This window comes from Octopus bimaculoides, chromosome 4 (assembly GCF_001194135.2).
Source record: "Octopus bimaculoides isolate UCB-OBI-ISO-001 chromosome 4, ASM119413v2, whole genome shotgun sequence".
Taxonomy (NCBI): Eukaryota; Metazoa; Mollusca; class Cephalopoda; order Octopoda; family Octopodidae; genus Octopus; species Octopus bimaculoides.
Window position 1 is genome coordinate 120,342,927 of NC_068984.1, and position 9,223 is coordinate 120,352,149.

At 34.5% G+C, this 9,223-nt stretch overlaps 1 long non-coding RNA gene across 1 annotated transcript in view; it reads left to right on the forward strand.

The window, feature by feature from the left end:
- Positions 1-6,868: 6,868 nt before the first annotated feature.
- Positions 6,869-9,223, forward strand: part of LOC106876923 (uncharacterized) — a 115,075-nt gene continuing 112,720 nt past the window's right edge. The window contains exon 1 of the long non-coding RNA XR_001410307.2: positions 6,869-7,360. This is a non-coding gene — a long non-coding RNA (uncharacterized LOC106876923). The remainder of the gene's footprint in view (positions 7,361-9,223) is intronic.

Sequence of the window (9,223 nt, forward strand, 5' to 3'; positions counted from 1 at the left end):
TATATATATATATATATATATATATATATATATATGTCCCTGTAACTTAGCAGTTTGGCAAAAGAGACAAATAGAATAAGTACTAGGCTTAAAAAGAAAATAAGTACTGGGGTTGATCATTTTGACTGAAATTCCGCAAGGAAGTGCCCCAGCATGGCCAGTCAAATGATTGAAACAAGTGAAAGCTAAAAAATAAAGATAGTTTTATCTCTTAAAATAAAATAGTTTTAAACTTTATCATACATTCATAGATCAAGAATGAAGGTACAGTTGAGAAATTTGTTATAGGATGCATGTGAGAAATATGATTATATAAATTTTACAAAGGTACAAAAGAGTCAATAATATTTATAGTTGTTTGAAATTCCCACATGTATCAAGTCACATGTTTCCTAACTGCAGCTGTTCCAACAATTCTGATCTATGGAATATGTCATGCATGTATGCACTAGGTATCATTAGTACCAATTTTTCTTCAATGCTTTGGTTACATTGACCAAGCTTATAAAACCTGCAATATCATGCTAAGAAAATATTGCAGATATTTTATTATGAGCTGAGAGGATTCCTGACACTAAGACATAAATCTGATTCATTCTGCCATAACCAGTTTCTTTGTAGGTTTTGCAGTATACATTATGATCTTGCATATTTATTATGAAACACATGCTTCAGTTGTAATGAATGAACCATTAGTGAGACTTCAGTATAGCTTCAAAACTGACTTACCAATAAATATAAATCTTTTTGAACCACCATGTTTATAATTATCTCTCCTTGTTTTTGTGTTCTAGTAGTGATTGTGAAACATCTCAATCAATTTTCAACAAAGTCAGAATCAATCAGCATCAAGATGGATCCCATGAGCAATGCCATTCATGTGTTGAGTGGCACAGAATTTGCCAAAATATTGTCATGCTTCCATGTGATGTTTTACAAGCTGTAATTTCAATAACAGGTTCAAAAGAATCTTGTGATTAACAATTATTTTATAATTACTACAGATGTATCTAAATCTCAATCTGCTTTCTGTACAACTAAATTAGGGGACATGCATTTGCTACTGTCAGTTTGAACATGCTCACAATCCCCTGTTCAGTCACCTACCATGATTTAATGATTGATACTAAGGAATATACAATACTAGTTTCCAAGATGCAAACGTGTATGTATATTTTCTTCCAGTTCAATACTGGCCTTATAATTGTTTACTATACCAGTATCTTTAATGTTGGGTGGAATAAAATTTATTAATATTGCATTCTGTAATATGGTGGGCTGGCAGAATCGTTAGCATGCTGGACAAAATGCTTTGTGGCATTTTGTTTGTCTTAACATTCTGAATTCAAATTCCACTGAGGTCGACTTTGCCTTTCACTCTTCTGTGGTCAATAAAGTAAGTACTAGTTGAACACTGGGGTCGATGTAATTGCCTTACTTACTCCCCTGAAATTACTGGCCATGTGCCAAAATTTGAAATCAGTATTAGTTTCCAAGGAGCAAATATGCTATATGTGTGTTTTCTCTCAGTTCAATACTGACCTTATAATAGTTTAATATACCAGTATCTTTAATGTCAGGCAGAATAAAATTGATTAATATTGCATTATTAATATTTAATACATCAGTTTCAATAAACCCATGACTTTTATGACAGTCCATTACCAGCACTGGTACATATTTATATTGTGTGCTTGTTTCTAGAGTGCTTTCAAAGAAACTCAATATTTTTAATCAATGATCTATCAAACTGGTGAAGTTGGAGAGGGTTTTCATAAAAGTTGGGTTAAACAAATGACATTGTCTTAAAACTGGAGTAACCTCAATAATGGTATCCACTTACATCTTTAAACTGTTGTTATTCAGTATAATTAGAAGTAAGGTGGGATTTTTTGCCTTGTAAGGTTTCATTGTTAGGGATTTAATCACAATGTGAACTGGTTGAGCATCATTAAAAACATTCACTGTCACTATTCATTTGTAAATTAAAGTGGCGAGCTGGCAGAACTGTTAGCACACAGGGCAAAATGCTGGGTGGAATTTCATCCATCTGCATGTTCTGAGTTTGAACTTCACTGAGGTCGACTTTACCTTTCATCTTTTTTGGGGACAAAGAAATAAGTACCAGTTGAGTACTGGGGTTGATGTAATCGACTATCTCCCTCTCCACACTTTCAGCCCTGATTAGACTAACCTATAACCAAAAGCATTCATATTACAATCTTCCTTTCTTTTCTTTCTTTTTTTTAAAACTCCAGCCACGGTCTATCAATTTACCTAAGACTACCTCAGTCAATGTGTTCAAGGGAAATGTGGCTGTTATTTCTAGCAGTTCAAGTGGCCACATAAAAGGTTTTCTTGGTGGTTTGAATTATTTTAACTTGTTGCTAGGGTTTGCTATTTATGTGTTGAATTTTAAGTTATTACTAATAAAGATTTTGTGACCAATCATTTTGTATTCAAGGAAATAGTCCTTTTCATTCTCTTTTGCTTTTATGTATTTTGGTCATTGGACTGTGGCCATACTAGGGCACTGTCTTGAAAGACCTTTTTGGTCTATCAAATTGACACTCAATATTTATATCAAATTTAGAACTTATTCTATCAGATTCTTTTGCTGAACTGCCAAGTTACAAAAATGTAAACAAACCAACACTGGTTGTCAAGCAGTGAGAGACAAATACAAAGATGCACACACTCAATATATACAAAAGGCTTCCACCTACCAAATTCACTGCCAAGGCTTAGGCCAGCAGGGCTTACAGTAGAAAACACTTACCCAAAGTGCAGTGCAGTAGAACTGAGCTCAAAACCACATGGTTTCAAAATTAAAGTTCCCCTCCGAGGCACAAACCTGGGGAAATTTGTTTATGGAAGACCAGCAGTTATCCTTGCATACCAGCCTCTCCTCTCCACGCTACTGATGTTATCCAAGGGAAAGGCAAAGGCTGTTACAGCTTGGCACTAGTGACACTGCAACTCATTTCTACAGCTGAATGAATAGGAGCAATGTGAACTGGTTGAGCATCTTTAAAAACATTATTCATAATCTTATGGTTACTGAAATACGATTACTAAAATAAGATAAGCAATAGTATTCTATATCTTCTGATTTTTACACCTAAAACCTATTTTATTCCACACATTGGTTAGTCCACATGACTCTATAAGGAGCATAGGGCTAATTTCCTGGTTTCTCTGGTGTATATATTTCTCCATGGATGGGACACCAGGTCATTGCAGGATTACACATTTTTCCCAACTGAATGGACTGGAGCAATGTGAAACGAAGTGTCTTGTTCAAGAACATAATGCGTCACCTGGTCCAGGAATCGAAACCACAATCATATGATCATGAGTCCAACACCCTAACCACTACGCCATGTGCTCCCACTTATTATCCTACATAATACATGCCAGAAATTTTCCAATTGAAATCCAAGGCCCTCAAAATTCCTAAAAGATTGAGAATCACAATTGTAATATATTTTTTATCTTTTACTTGTTTCAGTCACGGGGCTGTGACCTTGCTTTTGAAGGGTTTTAGTCAAACAAACCAACTCCAGCACTTGTTTTTTAAAGCCTTATACTTATTCTATCATAACTTAACTAATTGGGCTATCTTCAAATGTTGGGCCTCATGGAAGCGATACAAGTGATGAGACCTTTGGTGAAATGCCGTACTTGAGAAGATCCGTCAAGCCAAGTGAAATCGTAGTTGTGGATGATGCTGGTGCCATGTGACTGGCACCCGTGCCATAAAAGTACCTTTGTTGGTGGCACGTTAAAAGCTGAGTGGGCTGGAGCAACGTGAAATGAAGTGTTTTGCTCAAGAAAATAATGCGTCACCTGGTCCAGGAATTGAAACCACAATCACATGATCATGAGTCCAACATCCTAACCACTAAGCCACGTGCCCCCACTTATTATTCTACATAATACATGCCAGTAATTTTCCAATTGAAATCCAAGGTCCTCCAAATTCCTAAAATATTGCGAATCACAATTTTAATATGCCATAAAAGCACCTGTGCTGGTGGCACGTTAAAAGCACCCAATATACTCTTGGAGTGGTTGGTGTTGGGAAGGGCATCCAGCTATAGAGACCGTGCCAAATCAGACTGGAACCTGGTGCAGCTCTCTGGCTTGTCAGCTCCAGTCAAACTGTCTAACCCATGCTAGCATGGAAAGCAGAAGCTAAATGATGATAATGATGATGATAAGTTACATGGATGTAAACAAACAAACACTGGTTGTCAAGCGGTCGTGGGACAAACACAAATACAAGTAAATATATGCACATATATATACATTTTTTTTTCCATGTTAAGTTCTCTTTGGGTTTTTTTCTCTGCATGTATGTACATTTTTACTTTAATATTGTAACTTTTTTCAAACATGGTCTTGCCTATCACTTTTTAACTCGTGTAAAAGATATATATATATACATATAGTTTTTCGTTTTTCAATATTAATATGTATATCTATAACTCTCGATGGTTTTTTTCTACTAGTCCACCTGTTACGTTATATTTTACTATACACACGTGGCCCTATTTATTATACTTTGTCTCGACCTGTTACCATTTTTTTAAACATACCCATTAGCTTTTCATTCTTATTTTTATGTTATAGTTTACTGCACAAATAGACGTGCATACACATTGATATGTCTTGTCTTTTTTTCCCTTTCGTCTCTCTTACTATTATTGTTACTGTTACATTTTCCCCTTTTAAAACTTGCTTGCAAATATCTGATTTTTTTTCCCTATTACCCCACTTGTATTCTCCCTTGTATCTTATTTTAATTTACTTTATTTTTTGATGTTCTTAAAAAAATTCCCCACACTGATGAAAATTACAATGCATAAATAATTACTATGGTTATAATTTTTTTCTTACATATTTGTATTGTCCTTTGAAACACACGTATGTATTGAATCCTATTTTGTATTAATTCTAATTTTGATGCAACATCTTTTTCTCCTCCATTTTTTCTATAATTGTTTATGGTATTTTTATACCTATAACAATATTTTTCAACTACTATTTTCATATTCTTATTACTTGCTTGAGCTGTTTTTTATGAATATAATGAATCTTTATTAGAAATCATTCTTTCTCTCATTATGGACCTCTCAAAAAGTTTGAATTGTTCTCTTTTGAACTTATTTTTTTTTACACATATATACATGTATATGATGGGCTTCTTTCAGTTTCTATTGAGCAAATACACTTACAAGGCTTTGGTCGGCCTGGGACTTTGGTAGAAGATATTTGCCCAAGGTACCATGCAGTGGGACTGAAGCTGGAACCATATGCAATTGGAAAGCAAACTGCATAGCCATGTATGTGCCAAAAGAATACTATACAAAAAAATGAATATATATATATATATATGTGTGTATGTATGTATATATATATATATATATATGGAGTGGCTGTATGGTAAGTAGCTTGCTTACCAACTACATGGTTACAGGTTCAGTCTGTGTGGAACCTTGGGCAAGTGTCTTCTACTATATAGCCTTGGGCCAACCAAAGCCTTGAGTGGATTTGGTAGATGGAAACTGAAAGAAGCCCGTCGTATATATATATGTGAGTGTGTGTGTGTGTATGTGTGTCTGTCCCCACAACATCGCTTGACGACTGATGCTGGTGTGTTTACGTCCCCGAAACTTAGCGGTTCGGCAAGAGAGACCGATAGAATAAGTACTAGACTTACAAAGAATAAGTCCTGGGGTCGATTTGCTCGACTGAAGGCGGTGCTCCAGCATGGTCGCAGTCAAATGACTGAAACAAATAAAAGAATATATATATATTTCCACAGTATAATTGTTATCTTGTTTTGTTCTCGGTTAATGTAATGAGCTGCAATGGCTCCTTTTCGTAGATGTATAATCATACTTTTGATGTGATACGTGTGTGTCCAATGTGAAAAAAAAGAAAGTAGAATAATGAATTTCCATGATTACTTTATGGGCTTTAGTCGTCTAAATTTAATCCAGCAGCTTGCAGGTTTTTCATTTGTTGTCGAGCTAAGCGTTTTTTAAAATATTTTGGTAATATATTATTGATTTTTAATATTGCAATAAGGTCAGATGTTTTGGGAAGATGGGTATCATCGATCATATCGATCTTGGCGTATTGCTGATACTAAAACCAATGAGGTAGCTTCCACGTGGTTGCTTGACCTGCTAGAAAAAACAAACAACCAAATGCCTTTCAAATTACACTCTATCATCTTGAAAGTGGTAAAAAACAGTGTATTATAATGTCATTTTAGATATAAAATGCCTGAGAAAAAAAGGTCACAAAAATACATTCTGTCGCACTAAATAGCAACAATAAATGATACTTATTTTGTTGAACCCAGAAGGATGAAAGGCGAAGTCAGCTCTGACTGAATTCGAACCGAGAATGTAAAGAGACGTAGCTAACTGCCTCGAAGCATTTTGGTAATAAATTATGAAAGCTAGTTTATGATTGTATCACACTAAATCTCACATGTCGTGTTCTGCTGGAGAACGCAACAAATATGAACCTAATGAACCTTGGAAATTTATGGTTCCAGGCACAGTTATTGAGATACTTATAAGGAGATATAAAAATATTCTAAATCCGTCATATTTTCTAAATGTATAAAGGCCGGGTTATTCCCAAGCCCTCCCCCACTTACAAATATGTATATATATAAGTGTGTATGTATGTAATTCAACGAATTTAATTTCGACAATAATTTAAGTGCTAAAATTCCGAAGTAATTCAAAATTCGTGTCGGGAACTCTTAATATCATGGGAAATGACGTAACCGGGGAGGTTGAGACTTTTAAAATTGTTCTCGTTTTCCTTTTTTACAAGCCTACATAATAACAACAATACGATAAGAAAAAGGAAGTGAAATAAAAGAAAACTATGTTTTGGTAGCTTTAGATTAAGAACCAATTTCATGATTATATAATCGACGATGGAGAATGTCCTATAGACAAAAATATGTAGAGGAAGGAAATTAACTAAAGTTTAACTGAAGATTACACTATACTATAAGTGTGTGTGGCAAAGGCGTGATGGGTTTTCTTTTTCTTTTTTACTATACAACCAACTGACAGTAAAACGTCTTATTTACTACTAAGTAAACTCAGACGGACGTGTCATCTGTGAATGAAAGAAAAACCTCTAATAATCAGATGACAACAACGACGAGCGACTGCTAAATATCAGCCAAGCTAGAATTGTACCACTGAGGAATGGGTTGTACGCATGCGTGGAGCCAGTGACCTAGTTTCTCAGCGGGAAAGTCGAATTATAATTATCACTGTGGTGATCAGTACTCTGGCTGGATTTCCGAAATTTGTTGCCGGTAAGTAAAGAAAGAAATCTATTTTCTTGATTGTGAAGCAAAAAATATACCGAGATCATTTTGTGAATGTTTGTGGCGAAAACACACTCGAGAATCGCTGTTAGGTTTTTTGATGCCTGCTTCTCCGAAAACGAACCGAGCAGTTTTGGTCTCTACTATGTGTCTATCTTGACAGTAGCACTCAGCGATTAGAAGAATACGAAGTGGGGGGGGGGGTCATTTTTGTTAAGTCTACTGCTTTCAGAACGATTCCTCGTTTTATATAGCCACCTAGCTGCTGTCTTTCTTCGTTTTATTTGTTTTCTTTTCTGCTGCCATACATCATAATTTGTCTTAGAAACGTCCCTTATCTTTTCAAAGTCTCGTGATCCAGTTAATATATTTCGTTGATTTTGATTAATATAAAATGAACCACCGATTTTGGTATCGATTTGGTAGGTTTCGTTAGTGTCGAATTCATCTGATGATATTTTCTTTCAATCTATTCTTCCTCGTGTAGTAGTAGTGGCAGTAGTTGTAGCCATGTGTTTATCAGAAACGAAAGTAATTTTAATTTAACGATTAAATTTGATTGCGTTGTTACTAAAATACAATAATAAAAATAATGATAATGAATAGTTAATTAACGTTTATTCAAAAAAATTTTTTAAATCACTAACATTATTATTAATGGTGGTTGCAGAATCGTTAGAGCGCCAGGGGAAAATGTCTTGGAATATTTGTCTCGGCTTTTTACGTTCTGAGTTCATATCCTACCGGAGTCAATTCTTTCATGGGTCGATAAAATAAAGTACCTGTCAAATACTAGATTCGACTTACTCATTCCTTAAAAATTGCTAGCCTAGTACCTAAATCAGAAACAATTATCATTATCAATATATTTATATTTATATATATATACACACACGTACAAAGTTTTAAAATAATCATTGAATGCAACCACTCAACAATTAGGCTAATTAAAATTTTAATAAGACCATGTCTGGCTTAAACTATTTTCTTATATAGCCAATCAATATTTAATCGGCTAGAGTGTTTTTATTAGACCTTTTCTCTCTTCTCGCTTTGTTTGGTTCCGTTAATGTGCTTGATAAGAATTGCATATTCTAAGAGACTGACATGGAGCGAAAATGACACTGCTACTGTTCTTGTCTGTAACGTGTTGCAAGAAAGAGAATGGTAAAACGGACTTCCAGCATCCAGTAGTAGTAGAAGCGATGTTAATGGATGTTCAGTTTCTTGAATTTTAAGGAGTGTCTTAATGATAATAAAAATAATAAAAAGATTGAATTATACATGTGTGCGCGCATGGTTGTGTGCATGTGCGTGTGTGTGGGTTAGGTGCTTGTTTGTGTGCGTGTGTATGTATGTTTGCGTGTGTAACAGAATGTATTCGTTGCATATATTTGTGTCAGTATGCACTTGCACAGTTAATTTGTTGCACTCATATATCAAACAGTTGGCTATATGTGCTCTTTGTAAAAGATGCGTACAGCCACACAACTGTTTGTTGTATGCATGTGTGTGTATGTATGAATGTATGTACGTTTGTGTATGTTATCTAATCTTCCAACTTAATTTAGTGTTTTTTTCCTTGGCGTGTGTTAAGTAAGCTGCATAATAAACGAATTTATTTGAAAAATTGCTCATTAATATATTCCTTTCTTTTTTTCGACGATATTTCGCTTAGAGACAAGAATATTATAAAAAATAAAACAAGATCAAACTATTAATCTGTTATTTATGATGATTTTAATATGCGAATTCCTCATTCATTTGAAAGTGAGTAAGGAAGAGATAATAGAAAGAATATAAAAAAAAAACGAGGAATATGCATTCAAGAAACGAATCCTTTATATATAT